General features: G+C 35.1%; 1 pseudogene; it reads right to left on the bottom strand.

The window, feature by feature from the left end:
* Window positions 1–2328: 2328 nt before the first annotated feature.
* On the bottom strand, window positions 2329–4691 carry LOC148843708 (zinc finger BED domain-containing protein RICESLEEPER 2-like; annotated as a pseudogene).
* Between the last annotated feature and the right edge of the window lie 1392 nt (window positions 4692–6083).

Here is a 6083-nt window from a genome sequence, read left to right as displayed (position 1 = left end):
CTGAAAGCAAGTCAGAGCCAGGATTTATGGCTCTAAAAAGTGCTAAGCTTGCACAGTCCCATGATCACCCCTTTTAAACCATTTTATCAACTTTTTTTATTACTAATAGATATCATATTAACTAGAAAATCAAAAAATTGCCAATCATTTAAATTACTATTTTTTTATTTAAGACATTTTAGTTTTCTACCACTTTTCTAGTGCTTCTTTAACATGTCCCAATAATCTACACTCCACAAGCTATTAAGCTTCAAACTCACCAACAGTATGTAACAAAACAAATTTCAGTTGTCTCGTGACTCGTGAGGCAACTAAACCTGTTCATGGGCCGGTAGCCCAACAGGCTGGCCCAGCTCTGGTTGTTCTCTATTAGGCTTGGACATAGTTTTAGGCCCGCAGGCTTGGTCTCGGTCTCGGGCTCTAAGCACCAGGCATAACTATTTTTTTGGGCAGGGCCCAGGAATTCTCAAATAAGGCCGGCCCAAGCGTGAACCAAGCTGGGCAAACTGAAGAGAGCTCTAGAAATTTAAAAAACAGTGGCATCCATATCCATTTAACTTGAAAAAAAAAGTCGACTGACAGAACAAATCACTTCAGAGTTGGTATCATTTTCCAGTAAAATGTGAAAAGCAGTGAAAAGCAACATTTGTTAGCTAGGGAAAGGAATTGAGTCACAAGAAAAATACTCAATTTACTTGTGTCTTCATCAGCGAAGTGATATCACATCCTTCTGGAAGAATGCTCCCTAAACAAATGCCAAACTTAAGAAATAGTATTACTGTGGAAGGAAAAAACATGACAGAACTGTAAAACATGATAAAACAAGGTTCAAAAATACCAAGACTCACCGAATGGCTTTATGCTGTTTTTCTTTATATGACTTACTCATTCAACATCAGTTTCATGTGAACATCAAACCTCTGTGAAGCACAAAGAAAATATCATGAAAACAACTTATTGAGATACAAGTACATGTTTTAAAAGACAAAACTTAGGGCTGCAAACATATCTAATCGAATTTGGATAGGGATATACCCGAATTTGATTTGGAAAAAACTCCCAACAGCTTTGAATTTGATAAGAATCCAACAGATCGTTCAATAAGCAGAATTTCACAAAAACAAATGACACGGGCATACATGATTTGTAGCAATAATCATGTACGCTACAAGTCTGTAAATACACAAATAAGGCATCCCAAGAATTATGAACAAATAATCATGTATGCTATCCTTTGCAGAAATTTCTCAAAGTAAACAGCATAAGAATTAAAAACAAATCATCAAACATGCCATAGTGGAATTTTCTCAAAGTTTATAAATGCACGACCTAAGAACTAAGAGCAAATCATCAACACGCCATCCTTAGATATCACAAAACACTTGAAACCATTCACCACCATTCTATTATCATCAATCCATGTCCCGAACTCTTCATTAAAATCATCATATCTATAAAAATAATAAAAGAGCTGATTATTTATATATACCCTGAGGTTTGAGGAAACAAATTATATATACCCTGTAGTTTCAAAAACTACTTAGATCTACCTTGTTGAACTTTCAAACATTAAGCGTAAGAGGACTTCGTGTCCACTCTTCAGCTCTTCTCTCCTCTCCTCTCTTTTCCCTTGCCACTTTTGTCCTTCTTCCTCTTTTCCCCCTCTCTTTTTCCTCCCTGCTTTGCCACTGCTAAGGTTGCCAAACATCACTGAACACTGAACAGAATTTCGTTTCAGTGTCAATGTTGAGTTCCCTTCATTATAAAACCACTTATAATTTCCTCTCTTATGTTAATGTGCTTCTCGTAAAAATTAATCAAAAATGATTGATCCACTTTCTTTTTCTTCTTTTTTTTCGCTCCACAGAATAGAGAGAGGAGGAGGAGGATTTGCAGTGGGATGGGAGAGGTATGGGTCGTTTCCATTAAGAAGATGACACTACTAACAGTGTTCTCAATGGGGTAAAATTGGGATTAAGAAAAATCTAACCTTTGCTATTAACAGCCCTAAATGATTCATTAATGAAGGGCCTGCTTATGTTATGTGGGGCTAGATTAGAAGTCATATATAAGTAGCTTGAGAGTATATTTAAGTAGTTATCTAAAACCACAGGGTATATGTAAGTAGTTGATCTATAATAAAATCAGCACAACAAAGAATCTTTTTGCAAAAGTCATAAAAAGAAAAGATTCCCATGATATTCCATATAGACATATAGTATACCATTCACCAATCACCACCAACATTATCCAGCCAAGTCATCATCACAAAACCCACAGTCATCATATCTATAAGAACCATAAAATGGCTACCACCAAAGTATGGTCTCATAAGTCAAAAAGAAGTGGAAAACCATTTTCATTTTCCATGATATCCCATCCAACAAACTGTCAAAGCCACAAAGCTTAAAGCTATGACAAGAAAAGATGGTTCATCCAATGACCAATGTTCCACTGTTGGAACAGGCAAATGAACTCACAGTCATCATATCTATAAGAACCATAAAATGGCTACCACCAAAGTATGGTCTCATAAGTCATAAAAAGAAATGGAAAACCATTTTCATTTTCCATGATATCCCATCCAACAAACTGTCAAAGCCACAAAGCTTAAAGCTATGACAAGAAAAGATGGTTCATCCAATGACCAATGTTCCACTATTGGAACAGGCAAATGAACTCCCACAACAAATAATCTTTAACTGAGATCTTAAAATAAATTTTAATGAAACATACTTACAAATAAGCTGATCAAGTAAAATGAAACTATTACCAAACCAGTTGAATTCATTTTCAGACTCATCATAATTTGTACCTTCTTCGTCCACTTCTACATCAGTTTCTAAAGCATGCAAAAACAATATATCATTAACAAAGTACATATCAAAAAGTATAAAAATAATAAAATATTTTAAATTCATTTACCTGTTTTGATTGGAGATTCTAACCAACTTTGTCCACACATCAAAGCCTCTACGACCTCTGGACATAGACGTTTATGATACTTGCAAATAGCCCTACCAGAAGTACTGAAGGCTGCCTCTGATGCCACAATAGTTGTTGGAATGGCTAAAACATCACGAGCCATAGCTGCAAGTCTAGGCCATTTAAGATGATTTATCCTCCAATATCCCAATACGTCAAAGTCCTTAGATCGAGGAAATAAATCTTCCTCCAAATACATGTCCAGTTCTGATTTTCTAGGGACTATAGAGGAAACAATGCCTTGATCAATGCACCACTTCTCAAAATCAGCCAAGTCTTCACCACCACCATTAGAATTTATAGCATCAACCGCATACTTCGATAGTGAATTACTACTATGACCAGTTTTCTCGAAGTTAGTATATAATGGCAATGGATCTCTTGACCTTCCTACATAATCCATGAAGAGATCATAAATAGCCATCCGAATTTTTAAGACGCACTCATTAGAATCAACACCATAAATCATATTATAATAAAACTCAACTATCTTCATCTTGAATCTAGGATCAAGAATAACTGCAACTGCCAAAATCAAAATACAATCTTCTCAATATTTATTAAATTTTTCTTTCATTTTGTATGCCATTGAATGCAAAAAATGATGCTCACTACTTTCCCAATTGCACAACGCAAGTTTAATCCCACAAGCATTGTGGAATAATATGTTAGCAGTTGGATACTTTCTCCCAGAACATTCATTAATGGTGGTGGTGAAAATCTCCAAACAATCACGAATAATTGAACCTTTGTTCCACTCCTCCTTAGATGGGCACATTTTATATTCCTGATCTAGGACAGCCAAACGAAAGAATGCTTCTTTCATATCTAATGCATAACCCAACATTTCATATGTAGAACTCCATCTATGTATCAACAATGACTTCCCTTTTGGAAAATACCTTCACCTGATTTCTAGCCTTTTCAAACTTTTCCTCCCTAAGCGGCGAGGATCTTACATACTTAACACTTTCACGTATCTTATGTAATAATTCTGTAACCTCTCCCAAGCCATCCTGCACAATAGAATTGAGAACATCTGCACTACAACGAACATGAAAAAAATCACCACGTAGAGGAAGCATTGATCGATCACAAAGTAGCTTCTTAATTTCTCTAACCATAACACCATTGTTAAAAGAATTATCTACAGTAATGGAGAACAACGTCCTATCGATGTTCCACTCACACGCAACATCCATGACAGTCGAATAAAGTTTTTCCCCATCATGAGGAGATTTGACAGCTGTAAAAGCAAGCACTTTATGCTTTAACACCCAATCATCAGTAATATAATGCGCAGTCACTGCACAATAGGACAATCTTTGCGTTGAGGTCCACATGTCTATAGTGAGACTAAACCTATGGTTGAGATCATCAAGGTATTTGTACAACTTCTCCTTTTCTTCCTTATACACCTTAATGCAATCATTTTTTAGTATAGTCTGTGGAACCACTTTGAAAGATGGGTTGAGATTTGTGGAGAATATCTTAAAGAATCGATTCTCAACAATATTAAATGGACAACCATAAGAGATTATAAAGCGAATAAGATCCAATCTACTTCTTTCTGCATCAAACTTGAAGTCACCAGTGAAATCACAGTCATCCCATATTGTAGCTGTTTCTTTCTTCTTCTTAAAAATTTTTGAAGATAAGGCTTCAGAAGTATTAGTCTCCTCACTAGCCATAGTAGCATCACTCATCTTCAATTTCAAGTAATCTATATAATGAAATAATGTGAGTAATAAAGACAAAAGCCATTAACAATGCCGTACATTGATACAAACAAAAAATCAACCTTTAGAATGAGTGAAATAAATAAGATAAGCATGTTATGAATTTATGACAAACCAATAAGGGCTGTTGATGAATAAGAAGCATAATTTATCATTTATATGAAATCAGATCTAAAATGAAGAAGAGGAGAAGAAAAAAAGAGAGAAAAGAGAAAAAAATAGACATATTTGGGCAAGATAGAGCTTCACATTGCATCTTGAAAAAAAAAACAAGAAAAGATGATAACTTCCAATAGAGCAGTACATCCCCCAAATATTCTTCTTTTTCTCACATATGCAATAATAACCATTAGAATGTGGGCTATTTATATTTATTTAATTTTTGCTGATGTTATGGGCAGAATAGTCTTATTATATTTTATTGTAAAAATTGCCATATAATGAATACAATGGGACACACCAAGGACTTAAAAGGCAAAAGTTGAAGGTGAGATGATTAGAGCCTGAAGAGGCTAGGCATATATGCCTTGAGGCATTTCAAGGTGTAACCCTAAAAAAATTCAATAATATGAATTCTGTAGATAATGATATGAAAAATAAAATGTAGCTAAATATCTATATAAACTTATGTAGCTCATTTGGTAGATTAAGGTTCTGAAGACTAACAACCATACGTATAAGTACCACCAAATTATTTTTTAAAATAAAAAATATCATAAGAAAAATAGTTGTCACAAACAAACATCCATCAAATAATAAATGCACCTTGGTCAGCATAATAAAATTCAGTACATCCATTGCTGTATGTACAACCATCAAACAAGATACCAAAAGAGAAAAGAGAAAACAAAATAGACAAATTTGGGCAAGATAGATTCACATTGCATCTTAAAAAAACGAGAAAAAATGATAACTTCCTGTAGAGAACACTGAAGTGGGCCCCACAGCTACGGTCCCATTGTTTCGTAGGTAGAAGATATTCTAGTCTACCTAGGGTTAGCTATTGGTCATTTAGTTGTTTCAGTTGTTATTTATTTCAGTCTTTGTTTTACTCTATTTGTTATGTAAAGACTAAGGGCAGATCTGTCCTTTCCATGTAATGAGCATAACCTATAAATATTAATTAAAGTGGCGGCGGCAGAACATGAAGCTTCCACTCCTCCTTTCAACCCTTGTGTTCTACTGCTTCTTCTCCCTCTTTCTCTTCTCTCCTCTTTCTTTCTGCTTATCTTCGATCCTGAGATTCATTAGGGTTCAAGACTGATAACAGTCCTGAACTTGTAGTTGGTATCAGAGCTAAGTTCTCTCATGTGAGCCTAGTCCAGCCGACCACATGAGAACCATCTAGGGCTGGACGAC

This window comes from Nelumbo lutea, chromosome 8 (assembly GCF_056320005.1).
Source record: "Nelumbo lutea isolate HS-2025 chromosome 8, American lotus-T2T, whole genome shotgun sequence".
NCBI lineage: Eukaryota > Viridiplantae > Streptophyta > Magnoliopsida > Proteales > Nelumbonaceae > Nelumbo > Nelumbo lutea.
Note: the sequence above shows the minus strand (reverse complement) of the source record. Positions and strands in the feature narration are given on the sequence as shown.